The sequence below is a fragment of the Rhinopithecus roxellana genome, chromosome 18 (assembly GCF_007565055.1).
Source record: "Rhinopithecus roxellana isolate Shanxi Qingling chromosome 18, ASM756505v1, whole genome shotgun sequence".
In the NCBI taxonomy this organism is placed as follows: Eukaryota; Metazoa; Chordata; class Mammalia; order Primates; family Cercopithecidae; genus Rhinopithecus; species Rhinopithecus roxellana.
The window spans coordinates 96,904,218-96,927,202 of NC_044566.1; the positions used below are offsets into that span (position 1 = coordinate 96,904,218).

Below are 22,985 nucleotides of genomic sequence, written 5' to 3' on the forward strand. Positions count from 1 at the left end.
TTCAAATTGAGTATATAATTAATTTCACTTTGTGGTATTCTGATGGCTACACAAAAGAGCAAAACCAGATCTTGAAATAGGTGACATTTTGGCCTCCTTATGATAACTTGAAACCCTTCCTAAATGTAAAAAGCATCTTCTGCCTGTTGTTGTCTGAGCTGCATGTCCCTTAGGATTTCTGCTTCTCCATCCACACTGCTCTCCTCACATCCACACCCATACCCACATTCCTCTGTGCAATGCTTCCTCCTTACCTCATCCTCTGCTGGTCCCTCTTCCTCCTGCTGTGTCTGGTCAGAGAATTAGTATGGTTTCGGTTTTAGCCTTTAATGATGTTCTGTTTTATTACATTGATCTGTTTTTATGTGGCTGATCTTTTCTCCATCTGAATAAAAAGTTCCCTGAAGGCAGAGACAATGCTTAATTCCTTAGCACAGAGTTTCAAGAAATGCATTAAAACAAGGGGTGGCAAACCACAGCCCATGGACTAACACTGGCCCACTGCCTGTATTTGTATGGCTACAGGCTAAGAACATTTTTATATTTCTAGATGGTTGCATAAAAAAATAAAGAATACTCATGACAGGCTGGGCATGGTGGCCCATACCTGTAATCCCAGCACTTTGAGAGGTCAAGACAGGCGGATCACTTGAGATTAGGAATTTGAGACCAGCCTGGCCAACATGATGAAACCCTGTCTGTACTGAAAATACAAACATTAGCTGGGTGTGGTGGCAGGTGGCTGTAATCCTGTAATCCCGGCCACTCAGAGGCTGAGGCAGGAGAATCACTTGAACCCGGGAGGCAGAGGTTGCAGTGAGCCAAGATCGTGCCACTGCACTCCAGCCTGAGTGACAGAGGAAGACGCCATCTCAAAAAAAAAAACTATATATTCATGACACATGAAAATTATACGAAATTTCAAATTTTGATAGCTGTAAATAATGTTGTATTGGAATATAGCCATACCTATTCACATATGTATTGTCTATGGCTGGTTTCCCATCATAACAACAGTGTTTAGTAGCTGCAACAGAGAACATATGGCCCACAAAGCCTGAAATATCTACTACTTGATATTTTAATAGAAGGCTGAGGTAATAACCTTCCAATAAAGATCAACTGAACTAAGTTCTCTGAGATTGTTAAAATATGCCCTCAACATACCTCTCCCATTCCCACTAATTTTTTTTTTAATGAATAAGTAGAGCTAAAAAGAGAAATTACAAGTCCTCTCTTGGAATACCCAACCGTAGAATTGTTGATGGCATAATCTGATACTGTGAGATCATAAAGCAACTGGAATTCAAAAGAGAAGGTCAGGTCCTTGTGTCATCTTGCACCAACAATCATGAAGAAGCAAGCAATGAAGTCCTCCTGCACATACTCTACCTGGAAAATCTGTACTGAAATTAATATAAGAAGACATTAAAGAGTTTTGTTTCCAGCAGTTGAAACCCATGTTGTGCAGAAAAAAAATGCGAATCACAGATTGGAAACAATGAGGCTTCTTGTCTAATTAATCATTTTTATGCATTTGTCTCTCACTGCAGGATAGAAATCAGTTATTTAAAAAATGACCTGAAAGAGCTAAATTTTCCATAGCTACCTTTGCCTCCTACTACCATGTGAATAAATGCAAGTTAAAGCCAATGGTGTCACAGTACAGAGGTTCTTTGATCAAACAACAGGAGATGCAGAACTTGGAAACTTAACCAAGTTAATAAAGTGCTGTCTTTACCTCATCATAACATCTGTACATGTCTGACCATGGCCATATAGATGCCAATGCATTAACTCAATAGGCTTCCTACTTGATATCTCAGCTTAATTAGGACCATTTATCAAAATGACACCTGTTTTAGAGGCCAGATGAAATTGATTAGCGTGGCTCTCCCCAAGTGTTGTTAAGTATCTATTTTTAGATCAAAAAATGGGTAAATATTTATCCCAAAGTTTGTAGTAAATATAGTCTGTTCATGAGAAGAAATATATCTGATATGGGAGAAATGTCCATACTTTAAAACTGCATTTGTACTTTTGTATGGAACCTGCAATATATGGGATCATGTAAAACCAATATTTTAGGGCATATTTTTCCCAAGAGATGGGCCCAAAATATTTCTATCTTGTGTCAAGATTAAAGGGACTAATCCTTACAACTATGGATTTTACAGGCCACAGTTTTAAATGCAATAAAAACACTTATGCAGCACAATAGCCAGATAACGTCACAATGGAGCATCAAGACGCTACTGTCTAAAGAATAATCAATTAATGTGAATAATGTTAAGAGTAGCTGACTCTCATCAATAATAACCATTGTTAAAAGACTTTGCCTTGTACTTGACAAAAGATTCTTTCATATCTTGGTTTAATATTTTACTTTACCATGTATGTGCCATAAATGTGTATTCACAACAAGATGTCTATCCTATATTTAAAGGCCCCCAAGAACATAACTATGCCATTTTATTTACTTAAACAGAGGAATGTTACACTATGTATAAGACAGAAATTGAAACGCAGAATGTGTTGTTCCATTTAAACAGTATGTGTTAGAAGAAGGTTCACATACTTTGATTAGCAACAATATATACAACCACTACCAAAACAAAAGATATTATAATGTCTTAATTTCTTTATCATTTTTTATTTATTTATTTATTTATTTATTTTTATTTATTTTTGAGACAGAGTTTCGCTCTTGCTGCCTGGGCTGGAGTGCAATGGCGTGATCTTGGCTTACCGCAACCTCCACTTCTCGAGTTCAAGCAATTCTCCCGTCTCAGCCTCCCGAGTAGCTGGGATTACAGGAATGCGCCACCATGCCCAGCTAGTTTTTTATTTTTAGTAGAGACCGAGTTTCTCCATTTTGGTCAGGCTGGTCTTGAACTCCCAACCTTAGGTGATATGCTCGCCTTAGCTCCCCAAAGTGCTTAGATTACAGGCATGAACCACTGTGTCCGGCCAATTTCTTTATCTTAATCATAAACATCTTCAAGGTATTTCCTCTTTGACATGTACATAAATCTATTGGTTGATTGTTTTTAAGTGTTCTAAATTATTTAAATTAGTATATCAAATCTGTTTATGAGAGGGTCAGACCCTCTGCAAAACCAATCATCCTACACTAAAGTGACACCTGAGGTTGTGTCTTCACTTAAACCTGATTTTTCCCACCACCACTGAGGGCAATAGAAGCCCAGAGACCCAACAAAACCCACTGAACTAAGATCAGCCAGTCACTGGCAAGACCATAAACCAAATTTCCTAATACTCTTACCCAGGACTCTCCATGTAAATGGTAGCATGCTTATAAGCTACTTCTCTATAGGTGATTCACTGTTTGACATTCCCCCTTTTTTACCCAGTTGAAATTTAGTTTTGATTCTTTCTTAAATCTTGAGATACTCAACTTTCATCAATTTTAGTTGGTCACAAACAGAAAGTATAGACATGAAAACCAAAAAATCTGGGTAAATAGAATTGCCAGATAGATAATACAGAATAAAAAACCCAGAATCCATTTGTAAATGTATCACTTATTAAAAGAGAAAAGTAAAGTTATTAAAATAAAACGTTCTATCATAGTCTGATGCAAGGTGGGATGGATGTACAAGAACACTTAGATCTGTTGCTTCCCTTTTCCAGTACTACCTCCTCCATCAAAAAGAAAAAGAGCTGCATACATATTCAACCTGATTATCTAAAATAATCCTAACTATGCAGTGAGGAAAATATTCCAAAGTAAGGTGATTATGTCCAGCAAAAATGTTCCCCTTTGGGAAAAAACAAGACTTAAAATATTAAAGTCTGATGTTTCCCAACTTGCAGACTTTGGAAATGATTTGGTAGTTTATTAGAAGACTTATTCCAAAAGGAATAAACACCATATAACTCATTGTTTGCACCTCCCAGTGTAGGAGACTTATAGTAATGGCATAACATTTCCACATACTTACTTAAACCAGATAATTTAATTAGGCCAAACTTGATGTGATGCGCATTTACTTCTCAAATGGTTTCGCATATGGGTAGACCTGTCAGGTGCGACCAACTAAGTCTGCCATCTACAAAAATGTCTGTGATCAAAATTCACATTTTTAAGCTCCCAAAATAGTTATGACGCTTGAAGGAAATGTTTCATTCTTAGGGACTCTCTCAATTGCCAACTTACAAGCTAATATATTGCGGTGCATAAACCATGCATTCAACTTCAGAATAATTCAATTACCCTTTGGAAAAATTAAACGCACCCCCAGTAACAATGCAAACACGCTCCACTTAAACAAACATAAAAGTCTGCCCAAATTATTTAAGAATGGCCTAAAAGAAATCAAAGTAATGGATGGTAAAGCAGACATTCATTTTTAGAGAATGTGAGATTCTTACCAGAAGAATCCTGTAGAAAGATCACTGGTCTACAGCATCATGAAACAATTAGGTGGCTCTGTAACCTTCGATGGTCAAGCACTGCCTAATTCTAACTCTGTGTCCTTTAATCCTAAAACAAGACAATTTGTATTCTGCCTAGAACATAATACCGTGAACATATATAAGCAAGGTTGTTTTGTTAATTTCTAAAAGGTGACATACAGGCCGGGTGTGGTGGCTCACGCTTACAATCCTAGCACTTTGGGAGGCCAAGGCAGGAGGATCACTTGAGCCTAGGAGTTCAATATCAGCCTGAGCAACATAATGAGATCCTGTCTCAAATTAAAAAGTTAGCCAGGCATGGTGGTGCATGCCTATGGTTCCAGCTACTCTGCAGGCTGAGGCAGGAGGTTCACGTGAGCCCAGGAGGTTGAGGCTGCCCTAAACTGGTGATGGCACCACCGCACCCCAGCCTAGCAGACAGAGCGACACTTAAAAAAAAAAAAATAGTGGGCCGGGCGCGGTGGCTCAAGCCTGTAATCCCAGCACTTTGGGAGGCCGAGACGGGCGGATCACGAGGTCAGGAGTTCGAGACCATCCTGGCTAACACGGTGAAACCCCGTCTCTACTAAAAAATACAAAAAAAGCTAGCCAGGCAAGGTGGCGGGCGCCTGTAGTCCCAGCTACTCGGGAGGCTGAGGCAGGAGAATGGCATAAACCCGGGAGGCGGAGCTTGCCGTGAGCTGAGATCCGGCCACCGCACTCCAGCCTGGGCGACAGAGCGAGACTCCGTCTCAAAAAAAAAAAAAAAAAAAAAAAAAAATAGTGACAAACAAACAGCTAGTCTCAAATTTCTCAAGTTAGAATTTGGCATAGGCCTCAAGACTTTACTCTTCTCTGTCCAAACCAGCAGTGCTAACAGTGATGGTGCTCTGGGGTCTCATTTGCAATCATTAGCCTGAAGAACCACAGGATAACTGAAAGCACCACAGAGGCTGATATCCTGACTCAGAAATTAGAACCTCTCGAAAACCCACCGGTAACATGGAAAGGAGCTATGTGTGCCTCCAGGATGCACAGCTGGTTGCTATTAGGCTGAGTCATGCTCTAATACATTTACTGAATTTATACTGTGCAAAAGGAGAGAAGAGAAGAGGAGGAAAGCGGAGGGGAGGGAAGGGAAGAAGAAGAGGGAAGGGAAGAGGGAGAGGGAAGGGAAGAGGGAGAGGGAAGGAGAGGGGAGGGAAGGGAAGGGAATATTTTGCTTGAGATTATATAAAGAACTAGCTGCCATCTGGAAGAAACTGCCTGTGGCTTAGAGAGGGAGACTGAAGTCCCCCAACTAGATATCCAAGGAAAGCACTGTTGACCTTTTATGGTAGCAACTATCAGGGTCAGTTACATAGTTATAGCCAAAAATTGTGGCATATATGTTATTACAACATCTAGGCAATCTTCTTTCTTCTCCTACCATCCCCCAAGTTAGACACAGATAAAGAAATAACCTAAAAATACAAAACGAAACAAATTTCCCCCCCATATCCATTCCAGAAACAACATTCGAGGGGTTATTTTGTATTACCACAAAGTACAGCTATTCTATTCTGAAAGCAATTGCTCTGGTCCATCCATGAATGTCAATGCTAGAGAAGGTTCTTGGGTTCAGGCCCAGGCTGGGGCATCAGAAAAATGCTCTGTGTATATCAACACTGCCAACACCGAAGCTGAAATTAGCTGAATGGTGTCAGTGAGGCGTTCAAGCCACCGTGGGGGCAACCACATTGCAAAGGGCATTGGAACAAGCTGTTCCAGAGTCTGGGGGCTGGGCTGTCCAACACAACAAGCATGCCGGTACATATGAGGCCACCTCATCATCAGGGCATTTGCTAAATGGCAACTATCATGTTTCCTATTGCAGAATAAAGATGCCTCACCTTTCTGTCCAACTCTGCTTCCCTGCTCCAATGTCACTCATGATTTCTCCCATTTTTGTCCTGATTGGATTACACAGCTGACATACAAATACTGAAAATTCAACTGAAAAAAATGATTTTGTTCTTTCATGAAACCAAGTATGCCAAAGCAAGCATGGCTAACAATAGTAAGAGACACTTAACACACAAACACATCCATCCATACTAAGGCATATTATGCAGTCGTATTCCATTTCCAAATCAAAATGAGCAACATCATCAATTTTGCAGTTGCATGATCTAACAATGCCACAGAAGCTCCTAACTTGACACCTTTTACCAGGTCATATCCACTAACCCCACTGAAATATATATATATATATATATATATATATATATATATATATATACAGTCTACAAGAAGAGTCATCCCCACTCCACAAAAGAGTCCTAACTTGAAACTCTATGAGCTAAAGCATGCTCCCAGATAAATGAGAAATTAATATTCAAATGGAGAAGGATGGAAATCTAAAAAAATGGCAAAGAAGGCATAGAAGTCCTAAGTTGTAAACTATTTATTTAAAATTCACTAGAAGACACAATAATTCTCTGTAAATAAATTCCTTCTGATTTTTCCATTTCTGATTCAGCTGTCAAGGAGATTACTAATTGTTAGGCCTGAATACCATACTCCTATAGAAAGAGCAATGCTCTACGGAGAAATCATCCAGAAACAAGGTAACAAAACTAAGCCAGCCCACTTACCTGGTGTTATTTCAGTGGGCAATTTTCATTAAAGAAAGTTAGAAGCTGCTGTCAGCGTTCGCTGATCTTGTTACCTCGTTGCTTGGATATTGACCTTGCATCAGCTATTTTGCCTCCAGTTTTCTCTGAGCTTAACTATGTTCTTTAATTTCCTGTGGTATTAATCTTCAGCCCAAGAAAAATAAAGTGGATGCCGTACCACAAGAAATGTTGCACATTACCTTTCAACACAGACATCTGCAGCATTTTACAGGGCCTAGAAATTACTAAAGCCCATTTCAAGGCTTTTATTTATTCTTTGTCTTATGTGGTTTGTGCCTTGTTAAGAAATAAAATCAATTTATTCCCTGTTACATCATAAAGTGGCCAAGAGGGAAGTCATATTTACTTCAACATCTCTAGACTGTCTTATGAAGTTTTAAATAAAGAATTTGATTGATGTTTTACAGTTGCCCAAGGAAAAATATCCTTGATTTTATCTAATCACACTGTCAATTTCATCATCTGTATTTCAAAATTGGAACACTTTTTAAATCAACATGCTACAGTTTATAGTTCAGCCATCTAAAATCTATTATAAAATTTAAAATAACAGTTAATTCACCATCTTAAAAGAAAATTTACTACAACTAAGGTTGATTGATTTTTTTTCCATTTCAAAGAGAAGATATAATATTTTTCAGTCATCCATGCTAAAGTGACAGATGACCTAATGTAAGGCTATGTCTTATTTTCTATCCCAGTAATCCAGTACATGGATCTTCTATGTTGCTTACATCATACAACCTGCTGATAAACTCTCTGACTATCTAGAATTCCAGGGGTCACGTGTCAATAGCCTTCTTCCCTCTAATATATGAGATTTTTGCAGCCAGCTCCTACCTTGCTAGACTCTAGGGATCACCAGTTTATCCCATCACTCCTTGGTACCTGTACTGTATCTGACCTCTACTGTTTGCTGCCTGTTGAATGGACTTTAGAGCATTCACCTGCATCTATCTGTTCCCTCAAATCCTACCTCCTCCCCATCCCACTCCAGTTAATCAGAATCAGATCACACTCACTCAAAAAATATTTATTGGAAGCTACCATGAGCATTGTTCTCAAGTCTTGAACACTACATTATTTAAGACAATCAGAATCCCTAGCTTGAATTCTATAGGTGGGAATAGCCCATAAGCAATGAAACAATAAACAATTGAAAACAACAGAAGGGTAGGGATCACACAGCAACTTTCCAGCATCAGTGCTGCTTTTCCTTGACCAATAGTTTGAATAATAGTCATGTGTACCCCACACAAATAGATATTTCCCAAAAAGACTCTCTCTGACCCTAACTGCTTTCTAATGAATCAAAAGTACGAGTATCACAAAGCAGTCTCTCAACCAAAAAGCAGCACCTATTTTTCCTGTTAAAAAAGAAGGTTTTCTTTTGTTTTTGTTTTTATGGTGGAGGGAGGGCAGAAGGACTATTTGAGACACTAGAAAAGGTAAATTTTCTTCTTTATTAGCTATTCCTGTCCATTCACTTGACCCAAATGTATAATATTTAAGATGTTCAATTTTTAATTATTTTAAACTCAGTTTATGAGTCAGTATTGCAGCAGGAAATACAAGGAACACTCAAATTGAGTAATTGAGTAATTTCTTAATGCAATTAATGTTTTGTAGTGGACTGTCATGGTTTTAGTAACCGAAAACAGGATGCTTCAATCCTGAGGCATTAAAAAAATGAGAAAATCATGACATTGTCAGACCACATTAATTTCAACAATTACAGAATTAAATTCATGAAGCCAGTGGGACAGCCTTAAAAATTTACATCATATGGCTCAGCCATCTAATATGTGAATTTATAGAAGCCCTGGGCCAGATAAAATGTCACAGATTTATTAGGAGATATAAAGCTATTAGCAGGGAAAGAAGGTAAAACAAAGTTTCTTAAATTTTTTTAAGACAGTGTCCACATGAGAGGCCGGGTGCAGTGGCTCACGCCTGTAATCCCAGCACTTTGGGAGGCCGAGGCAGGTGGATCACCTGAGGTCGGGAGTTCGAGACCAGCCTGACCAACATGGAGAAACCCCGTCTCTACTAAAAATACAAAATTAGCTGGGCATGGTGGCACATGCCTATAATCCCAGCTACTAGGGAGGCTGAGGCAGGAGAATTGCTTGAACCTGGGAGGCGGAGGTTGCAGTGAGCCGAGATCGTGCCATTGCACTCCAGCCTGGGCAACAAGAGTGAAACTCTGCCTCAAAAAAAAAAAAAAAAAAAAAAGACAGTGTCCACATGAAGTAGATCATCACATCACAAACAACCTGGCTAGCTCAAATAAACTGACAGTTTAGAGAAAGAGAGAACCTCTGTCATTGCTAATTAGAGCTTTTAAGTGGCAGAAGTGGCAGAGCTTTTAAGTGGCTTCAGATGACTGTGAGATAACTGCTTTACCTCACACCCTTAAGAAAAAAGTGCCTTCCTTTACAACCCAAAAACCAAGAAGACAAATCAGAAATTTTAAAATTTTAATGATGCTTGAAAATTGTCTATTTATAAAGAGCTTACAAAAATATATTCCCTCCAGATGATCTTTTCCAAAAGTCTTGCAAATGCATCTAATATCAGATTTATTATCTGCATGGAAAGGATGACAAATAAGATTTATTAAGCAACTATTATGTGCCAAATCCTACCACTCTCCAAGATAGACACTATGTTCACCGTCTTATAAAGGAATGTGCTCCCAGACAGAAGGGTGCAGTCTGCTTTGTCTATCTCCAATTTGCTTAAAAACACCACCTGGTACACTGGAGGCACTCAATGAATGTTCTTGGAATGACTGAATGAGCAAATGAATTAATGATGCCACTAGAGTTTAAGAATCCTGCCTGTGGGCTGGGCGCTGTGGCTCACACCTGTAATGCCAACACTTTGGGAGGCCAAGGCAGGCGGATCAAGAAGTCAAAAGATCGAGACCAGCCTGGCTAACATGGTGAAACCCTGTCTCTACTAAAAATACAAAAATTAGCTGGGCATGGTGGCATGCGCCTGTAGTCCCAGCTACTCGGGAGGCCGAAGCAGGAGAATCTCTTGAACCTGGGAGGCAGAGGTTGCAGTGAGCCAAGATCACGCCACTGCACTCCAGCCTGGGCGACAAAGCGAGACTCTGTCTCAGAAAAAAAAAAAAAAGAAAAAGAATCCTGTCTGTGGTTATGTAAGTTCAGGCCTGTTTCTCCATCGTCCACACTTCTATCAACATGCCATGTTGAAATAATAGGGTTGAAAATACAGTCACAGGGAATCATCACCACGAAATATTATTCTTGCCAAGAAATGCGAGCTCTACCACCTACAGCAATGTGTTATTATTTAGATGGCGTTCTGCCTCTAAAATTCCTTAACAAGGATGATAAAACTATATTGGAAGGGAAAATGGGCAAACAGAAGGAAAGAAAAACACCAAGCATTTAACAAGGGAATTATTTAAGGTGACAGCTTTAGGCAGAAGGTGAAAGCAAATAACTAACAGAATGGATGTTAAGTGTTCACACCATGAATAAATGAGAAGTAGGTGAGGTTATATATATGTTAGCTTGATATAGCAATTCCCCAATGTACATATATTACAAAATATCAGATTGTATGCCATAATTATACACAATTCTTATTAAAATTTCTTTGAAAAGAAGGTGAAAGGGAGTGAGATCATCTGTGAGCCAGGCAAGCTATTGGAGTTAGTGTGGCTCTGGGAACATGCCTGTATGCAAGGGTCTTAATTTAGGCCGAACAGCAATGGGAAAATGTACAGGGACTGGCAGAAGTCACAGCTAGTCCCAAGGGTACCTTCGTGTGAAAAGATGCAGTCCTGTGAGGGGATGGCTTAGGAAGCCATTGGCATCATTGTGGAAGGCAGAAAAAGGCTCAAGAGGCACTCCACCATGGGCTACAGCTCTAGGTTCTTAACTGAAAACTTCCACTGAGAAGTAGTGTGGGCTGGGGACTGGGGAGAAAAACAAAACTAATAGCAGAGATGATCCTTGCCAAGAGCAGTCCAGGCCTCAATTGAAAAAGGATGGTGCACATAGAGACTCAGTCCAGCAGCAGGAAAGCCCATCTGTTGAATGATGGACAGCAGCAAACAGCATCCACTAGCACAAGGCAGAGTGCTCTGGAGCTGCCTGAACCCAGCCCTTCAGCACATGCCTTCACAATTTAGCCAGACACGCATCTTCCTGGCAGTTTCCATCTCTGGCCAGTTACTGGCTTATGCTTTAAAACATGGCCCTAATGTTTGTCTTCTCTCCACGTGGCTGTGAGTGATGGGAACCTGACACTTGGTAACCGGCTTGTTCCCAGAGGAACCATGACATCCTGGAAACAGAGAGATCAGCACACACAGCCATTCGCTGCCAGATGTCTTCCCCTGCCCCTCCAGGTCTTTCCACCCTTCTCCACCCTCCTGTCTGCCCCAGAGGCTGTCCCATGAGGACAACGGCAAGGGGCTCCCTTGTCCCCCCACTTCCCATTAGGTTTTGTGGTTGAGAAGCCCAGGCAGGGAACCAGAAGGAGAGAGAAGAGTGAGGCCTGGCTCCCTCCCTGAGGGCCCCTCAGCTGCTGTGTACCTTGCCTGACATTCACTGGTCCTCTCCTCTGGTTTCAGAAGCCACCCGCTTCTCTCTGGGGACACAGAGATGGTGAGGAGCATTGCTGATGCCACTCCTGAGTCCCGGAATCATCCTTGGGTCTTCTGGCTTGCATATTTAGAGGAGTTGTTTCATAATTAAAGTCTCCTTTAAATATTTTACTTTGACATCATCTCTTTCATATCTTTCTTATTGGAACCTGGACTCATGAAAATGTATTCATGCATTCAGAAAATACTTATTAAACACTACTGTGTGCCAGACATTATTTGATGTGCTAGAAATATAGCAGTAAATGAGACGAGAAAGAAATTATCTATCTATCCATGCACCCATTCATCTATGTATCTATGTATCTAACTATACACATAAACACACACATCACACATACATGTATATAAATATATACACATGTATGTGCATACGCATGCACACATATATACAGTCACACACACAAACATACATACTGCTTCTCTGCAGTATAACAGTTATTAACAGTACAGATTTTGAAGTTAGACTAGTTTCAAATTCCTGCCCTACTTGACTAAACTTTAAGATCCTGCCAGAATTTATTAAACCTCTCTGTGACTTCGTTTATTCATTTGTAAAATTAAAGACAGAGAGATGAGTGGATGGATGGACAGAGAGAGAGAAAGAGAGAGAGAGAATAACATCTACTTCGTTAGGAAGTTGCGAGGATTAAGTGAGGTAAGTAACGCAAGTAAGGCCCTTAGCAATGCACACACAATATGCCCTGAACGAATGCAAACGCTGGGTATGATGTCGTGGCCCTTCCATTCTGAAGGAGGGGGACTACATGAGTAAAAATAGCCTGGGTTATACCCATGCCAAGAAATGGGCCTTGAGCACAGTACTTTAAATCTCTGAGATTCAGTTTTCTCATCCATTAAATGAGAAAAATAAACACTCTCTTCAAGTTGGGGAAGAATTAAATTGGATTGTATATGAGAAACAGCTAGTACAATTATGTCATTCAATAAATGCTACTGTGAGACCCCTTGTTTTTCAGAATAGATATGACATTCAAAATAGGTTGCTTCTTTCCGGACCCCTGGGAAACTTCCGTCTGGCTCCCCAATACCCAACTCCTCAACTCAGGGCTGTGAGGACAAGTCATTGGATTGAAGAAGCAGATGAGCAGGTTCCAGACCCACACCCTGGGGTTGCAGGCAGATCACAGAAAGAGAGAGAAGACACAGTGGGGTCACAGTGACTTCTCTCTGCAGAGGGAACTCAGGAACAGGAAGGAGCAGGGAAAACGAGGCACGCAGCAACAGAAAAGCAGACTAGGCTTCTCGGGCTTTCTTTTCCTTCCCCTTGTGTGTTCCCTTTATTTTTAGTAAAATTCTCTTTGAAAACTGTAGCCTGTCTTAGTGTGCTAAATGAAAATAGGAAATGGTGGATGATCTGTGCTTTGGCCGGGATAATAAACAGCAACGGTGGCTCCCTCTAGGGCAGGAGAGAGGGGCCTGAGAGGAAGCAGCCTCCAAGCTTCCTCTGGGCACCTGTTTGCAGATTGTGTCTACCCCCAAACCACTTCACCCGCCCCCACCCACCCCACAATGACACAGTTCTTAGACAAGGAATGATCTGAAGCATATATGATGAACTCTAGCTTGCACTAGTCCAGTTGTTGAGTCATAGGCATCTCTTACTTACACTTCTTTGTACATAGAAGGTATTGTCAAAATTAAAACTGCACCCTTAAATAATATGAATTTTTAACAAGGATGTAAGCACAAGAATATTTCTCCTAATATTATTTGTTGGTGGAAGGAGAGCAGGAAGGAAAGAAACTTTTAGTAGTCAACATTGAGGCAATGGATCAGTGAATTATGACACACCCATTCAGTGGAATATTAAGCAGTCATCAAAAAGACTATTTACAGCATAGGAAAGAACCGTGGTTATGTGAAAAAGTAGAATCAAAACGTATATGCAATGCAAACCATTAAAATATGCTAGAACATCAGCACTGATTGACCAGAAATTGTGCAACAATAAGAGTTACTATGTGGTAGGTATTATTTTATGTCATTCATGAATACGTATAATTCTCAGAACAATTCTATGAATGTTTTATACATGAGGAAACTGAGAAACACCGACGTTAAAGAACTTATCCACGTTCACCCAGCTAGCAAGTGGCAGAAACGGGATTTGAGCCCAGGGGGTCAGCTCTGGAAGCATGCTATTCACTACTATGCATTATTACCTCCCATAAATAGGTTGATAACAGCAACAACTACCAACTGTCAAGAGCAGTAATCATTTCGGTTAACCTTCACAACAACCCTGTGTGTAGATTTTATTAACCCCATTAAAAAGATGAAAAATGCAGCATTAGAGAGGGCTAAGTAAATTGTCCAACTACACAAAGCTAGGCACCACAAATTCAAACCTCACTCCATAGCCCATATCCTAAATGTGGCACTACATATATTTCTAAATCTTCTACAATGAGCCGATACTACTTTGATAAAAAAACTTAAAGGGGAAAAACAGAAAAAAGTTCAAAAGAAAAAAGCTTTTTTTTAACAACAAAGAAATTGAAACTACAAAAGAACCTCACATTTATACTGAAAAACAAAATTTAAACTCCCACTTTATGGCTTTCCCTTAAGTCTTTTTTAATATTCATTTTTCACAGAACTACGGAAGAGTACATAGAGTTTTATATCACCGAGAAATAATTTTGACCGGTAACACTTGGGAAAGGCAACATTTCTTTATATGATTGGTTGGATATACCCACTGCCATCGGCATTTCACGTCTAGAATTCAATTTAATGGAATGACCGACGATTTTCTCTCCAAGCTATCCAAGCTGTGTCTCGTTACCCATTAACAGCCAAAAATTACTAATCACTGGGTGAACAGAAAACCATACACAGGCACATGACACATTGCAAGGAGGGAGTCCCTGCTTCCTCGAGAACATTGCTGATATGCGGCGTTGCCAGTTGGACAAAACAGGTCCACATTTTGAAGCTGCTTTTGTAACACAGATGCTATGACACAGAGAAAAAGGGCCTGAAAAGAAAGCTGCCTTTATCACCATCCTCATCCCATGGCAAAACCTTGCTTCATTTCTAACATCCCTGTGGTTTGACGACCCCCCTCCCACTCTGGTAAAATGGGTCCCAGCGGGGAGGAAGTGTGAGGGCAAAGGTGGGGATCAGGTAAAATCTGTCAAATGAACTACATAGAGGCTGGCACCAAAGATGTGTGACTGCCCAGTTCACATTCCAAGCAGCATGTCTCTCTTTTTCTCAGAATTCTGGTGTATCTGAATGGTCTAAATCTCAAATTCTTAATTTTGGTCTTAATGTTATAGTAATCATCTTCATTTACTTATATAAATAATAAACTTCTTTGCTTGATTTCTGTTTTTAAAATTTACAGATAGACATTTCTACTGTCTGTAGGTTTCCTATTTATGCTAACTGGAGAGATATTCAGGTCACGATATGGTTACCTGCGCACTGCTTCAGGCTCAGTTAAATTTCTACCAACCAATTCTGGGCCCTCAATAATGTACATCCCATACACACCTACTATGTACCCACAAAAATTAAAAATTAAAAATAATGTACATCCACGGTATTTAGCAAACTTTCAAATACTAGTTTGGGGAACAGGTGGCCCACCCTTAGAGACTAATACAGTTAATGAGAACTTGTTAAGCAACAAAGCTTTTATCTTAAAAAATTATAAGGAGATGAATTGACTAGAACTCGAGGGGTCTAGGGGAAACACACCACCAGGGCAGGGCTACTCCCCAAGAGAGAAGTAGTGTCAGAGGTGAGATGAGATTCTACCTCTTGGAGGATTAGTGGGGCTATGTGAGCAGCTGCAATTCCTTTGAACAACAGCCCTCATCCACCATACCCCCAAATGAGATTACAGGCATTATGGAGATTACTATTCAAGATGAGGTTTGGGTGGGGACACAAAGCCTTATTGTATCAGGCAGCATGCATGATGACACCTTTTATATACAGTTTCTAAAAATGAAATCAAAGTATTTGGTTAGACATGCATGCATATGTAGGATAAGTATAAAAACGTGTAGAAACTGATCATACCAAATTCAAGTTAGTAATTGCTTCCCAGTTATGAGACCTGGGAGGACCCGCAGAGACCTTCAACTGTAATTGTTAGGTTTTATTTCCTAAACTAGGGAATGGGTATGTAGGTGCTGTTACATTATAGGTATAAATATTTCTCATAGGTATAAATCTTTCTCATAGGTATAAATATTTCACAATAAAAACAGAGAGTAAAGAACTCCATTAGCCAAGGTAGATGTAACCGGTCAAATGAGGACCTAGAGATCTAGGATGCACATAATCTGTAATAATATTTCAGTATCAAAATATCCAAACTTATCCTTTGGGACCCATTTGCAAAGTTAATGCATTCTTCCTAACTCTGAAAATGACTAAATGTACATACCTTAAACACCTACATGGTACATCCACACACAACACTGACTCCAGGAGTTTTCCTAGTTTTCTCTCCTTTTATAAAGAGGCACTGTTAGTGTGGCTCACCATTCCCTGACATTAAAATGTCCTGTACAGAGTGAGCTGCGACCACGCCACTGCACTCCAGCCTGGGCGAGAGAACAAGATTCCGTCTCAAAAAAAAAAAAAAAAAAAAAAATGTCCCGCACAGAGGCAGTTGGCTACCGGCCAAAGAGTAGGAGACATGAATTTGCTTCCCTTGGTGTTCAGCTCAGCTGTCATAGTACAGGTAGGAACAAAGGAGACCTCACAGAAGCACAAAGTGGAATCTTTAAGACTGGACAAAACAAACAGTTAAAAATATATCCCCAGCAAAATCAGAGAAAAGAGCAAACGAACACAGGGACCACAAAAAAGGGTCACAAGTGTGGACACCACAGTGGCACATTCCAATACCAGATCATTTCCTTTTTATGGCTACATGATAGAAACTCTATAAAAAGTACATATACAAGGGAACCAAAATTTTAAGGAAAACCTGGGGCCGTCTTATAAAAACCCAATGGGTTAAGTCAGGTTTTTTAAGTCAATATTTGGATTTGTAAAGTCCAGGATAAGCCAGTACAAAATCGCATAAAAATCCCTTGACCTAACTCACAGTTTATACATTAAGTCAAACCAAAAATAAGTTATCAGCTGCTCTGTCAGTATAGAAAAATCAATATTTTCCTATCATACCATCTGCTTTAGCGTCGTAAGTTAATAAATTTAGCTGGTGAAAATTTCTTCTCTTTTTGGGTTCTGGAGAGAGAAAATATATTTTCAATAGTTAATCTAGTCACTAGGAATGAAAAATGAAATACTATTATTTGAACATGTAGAGTCTGCCATGTACGATAATAGAATTCTTCAACCACTGAAGCAGCAAACCTACATAACATCTATGATTCAGTGCCCTCTATGGCTAGTCTTCCCGCTCCCCAAATTCTTGCACACTTTACCCCCCGAAAAAGTACCAGCCAGCCAAGAGGATAAAATAATATAAACAATAGAAAGTAACTTAGCATTTAAGACCCATCTTCAAACCTCAAACTCCTAGCTTCAAGCGACCCTCCCGCCTCAGCCGCCCAAAGTGCTAGGATTACAGGCATGAGCCAGGGTGCCTGGCCTTCCACTTTCAACCCGGAATGCATTTTGTTTTTCTCTGAAAATATGTAATTGACTACATTTATATAATTTGAACACACACGTGCAAGATCTACAAGCACATAAGATTCTGAGAATTATCCTAATTTTCTCTAATTGTTTAGGAAGACGTTGCTGAGACAGGCACACACTGAAATTCAACATATACTAATAATACTTGTCTTCTGAAGACGTTTAAACAATCCCCAATGAAAATAGGTTTTCATGGATATTTTCAAAACAATGAAATATATATTAAGTACCTACTATGTGCCTAACGTATATAATGACTTCATGTTTTCTTGTGTGCGTCGAAAAAAAAAAACACACACACAGGCATTAAAACTGATGCTGGTATTTCAATTCAATTCCTCTCTCACCACATTTCAAAAATTCTACAAAAATAGCTTTCTTTTGATTTTTACCATAGAGATATTTTCCTATTAATATGTCTGGCAGCAATTGACCAGTCAGACAAAAGCTCCTTTTGATGTAAGCGTTTAAGTTAGTGGGGCATACCCAAATTGACTCTGGTTTGAGAAACTGTGAAATTAACAGAACTTGCCTGCTTCTGGTATACTCTACGATGGCAAGAAAATTGCCTATTCTTTCTGTAACTTTCTTTCCAGTTCCCATTTATCTCATTCTCTGGGGTTGTTGAAAGTTAATATCTATAAAAGGTTTTGTGTTTTCTTGACAAAAAGAGGGTAAGTGAGAGAAAAGCAGCAGTATATCATTGTAATGTGTAGACATTTCAATGAGTTCCGTACAACCTGAATGTAAAATTTTAAGTTTCCCAGAAACACAATATAAAGACAACTACCTATGGTGCCATACTTCCATGAGAGAACAGCATCCTCTTTATTGTCTTTTTTTTTTTTTTTTTTTTTTTTGTCCTAGAAGAGAAGAAAATAAAGATTTTTGGAATAAGAAAATATCTAATACAATAATAGAAAACAACATATTTAAAGGCTTTGGATATTCTCATATTATAAAAGACATTTAGGTAATCCACAGCTCTGTGCTCTGAAAATTGGAGCAACTAATTCAGTCCTCAAAAGCACTAAGCTAAGATTCAACAAGCCTAGGAAACATCTATTTACCTAAGCAGGAAAGTGCAAGCTGAACATTGTAGCTGTGGGATTATCACTGGGGTGCATACCAGTGAGGCAACTCCGGAGGTGCTGTGGGCCACGATTTGGAGTCAGAGTGGGTGGGCAAGGCAAGACTGGCTGCAGAAGAACAGTGGTCAGGTTTCCAGAAGACTCAGGGCTGGAAGTTTGCTTCACCAGCTAAATAAATAATAGCTGTGATAATAAACATAGAGATGATACTGGATTACAGGCTTAAGTCTGTAATCTCAGCACTCTGGGAGGCTGAGGCAGGTGTATCACCGGAGGTCAGGAGTGCGAGACCAGCCTAGTCAACATGGTGAAACCCCGTCTCTACCAACAAATACAAAAATTAGCTGGGCGTAGTGGCATATGCCTATAATCCCAGTTACTTGGGAGGGTGAGGCAGGAGAAACACTTGAACCCAGGAGGTGAAGGTTGAGTGAGCCAAAATCATACCACTGCATACTCTGTTGCCTGGGCAACAGAGTGAAATCCTGTCTCAAATAATAATAATAATAATAATAATAAACATAGAATAGAAATGATAGCAACACTGACTGGCTGGGCATGGTGGCTCATGCCTGCAATCCCAGCACTTTGAGAGGACCGAAAGACTCAAGAAGGTGTGACATATACATATAATATATCCTTTGTAGTCATGAAGAGAATAATTTGTAATGGAAAAATATCTACATTAAATAAAAAATGTCAGTTGAAGACCAATATATTTATCATGACTGAGTGTTGGAGGAAAATTTTTTAAAATATGTGGAGGGAGTGGGAGGTGCTTTAATATCTTATGATTTTAGAATTATAATGGTTATATATATTTTTGAAATGTTCAAAAACATAAAGCAATAAATGAAACTATAGAAATGATTTGGTTTATATCATCTATTCCTTTTTTATAATTTACCAATATATGCATTTTTTTTCTTCAATTTTTACTTTAAGTTCTGGTGTACATGTGCAGGATGTGCAGGTTTGTTACATAGGTAAATGTATGCCATGGTGGTTTGCTACATAGATCATCCCATCACCTAGGCATTAAGCCCAGCATCCATAAGCTCTTCTTGAGGCTATCCCTTCCCCCATGGTCCCCACTTACAGGCCCCAGTGTGTGTGTTGTTCCCCACAACCATGTGTCCATGTATTCTCATCACTCAGCTCCCACTTATAGGTGAGAATATGTGGTGTCCGGTTTTCTGTTGCATTAGTTTGCTGAAGATAATGGCTTCCAACTCCATCCATGTCCCTGTAAAAGACATGATCTCATTCCTTTTTATGGCTGCATAGTATTCTATGGTGTATATGTACCACATTTTCTTTATCCAGTCTATTATTGATGGGCATTTAGGTTGATTCCATGTCTTTGCTATTGTGAATAGTGCTGCAATGAACATACATATGCATGTATCTTTACAACAGAATGATTTCTATTACTTTGGGTATATACCTAGTAATGGCATTGCTGGTTCAAATGGTATTTCTGCCTCTGCATCTTTGAGGAATAGCACAATGTCTTCCACAATGGTTGAACTAATTTACACTCCCACCAACAAGAAAACAAGAAAAAGGAAAAGGAACAACAAGAAAAAGGAAAAGCATTCCTTTTTCTCTGCAACCTTACCAGCATCTGTTGTTTTGTGACTTTAATATAGCTGTTCTGACTGGCATGATATGGTATCTCAAGGTGGTTTTGATTTGCATTTCCCTAATGAACAGTGATGTGGAGTTTTTTTCATATTTGTTGGCCACATGTATGTCTTCTTTTGAGAAGTGTCTGTTCATGTCCTTTCTCCGCTTTTTAACAGCGTTGTTTGGGTTTTTTCTTGTAAATTTGTTTAAGTTCCTTTTAGACTCTGGATATTAGACTTCTCTTAGATGGACAGATTGCAAAAATTTTCTCCATTCTTTAGGTTGTCTGTGCACTCTCATTATAGTTTATTTTACTGTACAGAAGATCTTCAGTTTAATTAGATCACATTTGTCAATTTTTGCTTTTCTTGCAATTACTTTTGGCCTTTACATCATGAAATATTTGCCTGTGAACATACATATGCATGTATCTTTACAACAGAATGATTTCTATTACTTTGGGTATATACCTAGTAATGGCATTGCTGGTTCAAATGGTATTTCTGCCTCTGCATCTTTGAGGAATAGCACAATGTCTTCCACAATGGTTGTCTTCCTATGTTCTGAATGATATTTCCTAGATTTTCTTCTAGAATTTTCATAGTTCTGGGTTTTATATTTAATACTTTAATCCATATTCCATTAATTTTTGTATATGACATAAGGAAGGGGTCCAGTTTCAATTGTCTGCATATGGCTAGTTAGTTGTCCCAGCACCTTTTATTAAATAGAAAGTCCTTTCCCCATTGCTTGTTTTTGTCAGGTTTGCTGAAGGTCAGATGGTTGTAGATGTGTGATTTTATTTTTGAGTTTTCTATTCTGTTCCATTGGTCTGTGTGTCTGTTCTTGTAACAGTAACATAGTTTTGGTTACTGTAGCCTTGCAGTATAGTTTGAAGTTGGGTAGCGTGATGCCTCCAGCTTTGTTCTTTTTGTTTAGGATTGTCTTGGCTATTTGGCCTCTTTTTTGGTTCCACATAAATTTTTAAATCATTTTGTCTAATTCTGTGAAGAATGTCAATGGTAGTTTAATGAGAACAGCATTGAACCTATCAACTACTTTGGGCAGTATGGCCGTTTTCACAATATTGATTCTTTCTATACATAAGCATGGAATATTTTTCCATTTGTTTGTGCCCTCTCTGATTTCTTTGAGCAGTGGTTTGTAGTTCTCCTTGAAGAGGTTCTTCACTTCTCTTGTTAGCTGTATCCTTAAGTATTTTATTCTCTTCATAGCAATTGTGAATGGAAGTACACTCATGATTTGGCTCCCTGCTTGCCTATTGTTAGTGTTAGGAATACTAGAGATTTTTGCACACTGATTTTGTATCCCGAGACTTTGCTGGTTGCTTACCAGCTTAAGAGGCTTTTGGGCTGAGATGATGGGGTTTTCTAAATATAAAATCATGTTATCTGCAAAAAAAGATAATTTGACTCCTCTCTTCCTATTTGAATACCCTTTCTTTCTTTCTCTTGCCTGATCACGCTGGCCAGAACTTCCAATACTATGTTGAATAGGACTGGTGAGAGAGGGAATCCCTGTCTTGTGCCAGTTTTCAAGGGGAATGCTTCCAGCTTTTGCCTATTCAGTATGATACTGGCTGTTGAGTTTGTCATATACAGCTCTTAATATTTTGAGGTATGTTCTTTCAATACCCAGTTTACCGAGAGTTTTTAACATGAGGGAATGTTGAATTTTATCAAATCTATTGAAATAATCATGTGGTTTTTGTCTTTAGTTCTATTAATATGATGATTTGTGTATGTTGTACCAACCTTGCATCCCAGGGATGAAGCCAACTTTATCATGGTGGATAAGCTTTTTGATGTGCTGCTGAATTCAGTTTGTCAGTATTTTGTTGAAGATTTTTGTATCGATGCTCATCAAGGATATTGCCCTGAAGTTTTCTCTTTTTTGTTGTTGTATCTCTGCCAAGTTTTGGTATTAGGATAATGCTAGCCTCACGGAATGAGTTAGGGAGGAGTCCCTTCTTTTCAATTGTTTGCAATAGTTTCAGTAGAAATGGTCCCAGGTCTTCATTGTACCTCTGGTAGAATTCAGCTGTGAATCTGGGTGATCCTGAGCTTTTTTTGGTTTGTAGGCTATTTACTACTGTCTCAATTTCAGAATTTGTTACTGGTCTATTTAGGGATTCAATTTCTTCCTGGTTCAGTCTTGGAAGGGTGTATGTGTCCAGGAATTTATCCATTTCTTCTATATTTTCTAGTATATAGTGTGTAGAGGTGTTTATAGTAATCTCTGATGGTTGTTTGTATTTCTTGGGGTCAGTGGTAATATTCCCCTTATTTCTGATTGTGTTCATTGGATTTTTCTTTTCTTCTTTATTAGTCTAGCTAGTGGTCTATGTATTTTTTTAATTTTTTCAGAAAAAAAAAAAGCTCCTGGATTTGCTTATTTTTTGAAGGGTTTTTCGTGTCTCTATCTCCTTCAGTTCAGCTGAAGAATATTGGTTATATCTTGATATTGGTTATATCTCTGATATTGGTTATATCTTGTCTTCTGCTAGATTTCGGGTTTGTTTGCTCTTGGTTCTCTAGTTCTTTTAACTGAGATGTTAGGTTGTTAAGATCTTTCTAGCTTTTTGATGTGGGCATTCAGTGCTATAAATTTCTCTCTTAACACTGCTTTAGCTGCATCCCAGAGATTCTGGTATGTTGTCTCTGTTCTCATTAGTTTCAAATAAATTCTTGATTTCTACTTTAATTTCACTATTCACCCCAGAGTCATTTAGGAGCAGATTATTCAATTTCCATGTAGTTGTGTGGTTTTGAGTGAATTTCTTAATCTTGAGTTCTAATTTGATTGCACTGTGGTCTGAGAGACTGTTTGTCATAATTTCAG

The 22,985-nt window shown here is 39.0% G+C and overlaps 1 protein-coding gene and 1 long non-coding RNA gene across 2 annotated transcripts in view; both read right to left on the minus strand.

Annotated features, from left to right (window-relative positions):
* Window positions 1–22,985, minus strand: part of HS6ST3 (heparan sulfate 6-O-sulfotransferase 3) — a 771,625-nt gene that overhangs the window by 631,045 nt on the left and 117,595 nt on the right. The gene's annotated exons all lie outside the window — the stretch shown is intronic.
* LOC115894532 lies at window positions 254–18,266 on the minus strand. Its single transcript, XR_004054630.1, has 3 exons — window positions 18,194–18,266; window positions 16,924–16,986; window positions 254–401 (listed from the first exon to the last, which is right to left on the minus strand). It is a non-coding gene; the product is annotated as an uncharacterized LOC115894532 (long non-coding RNA).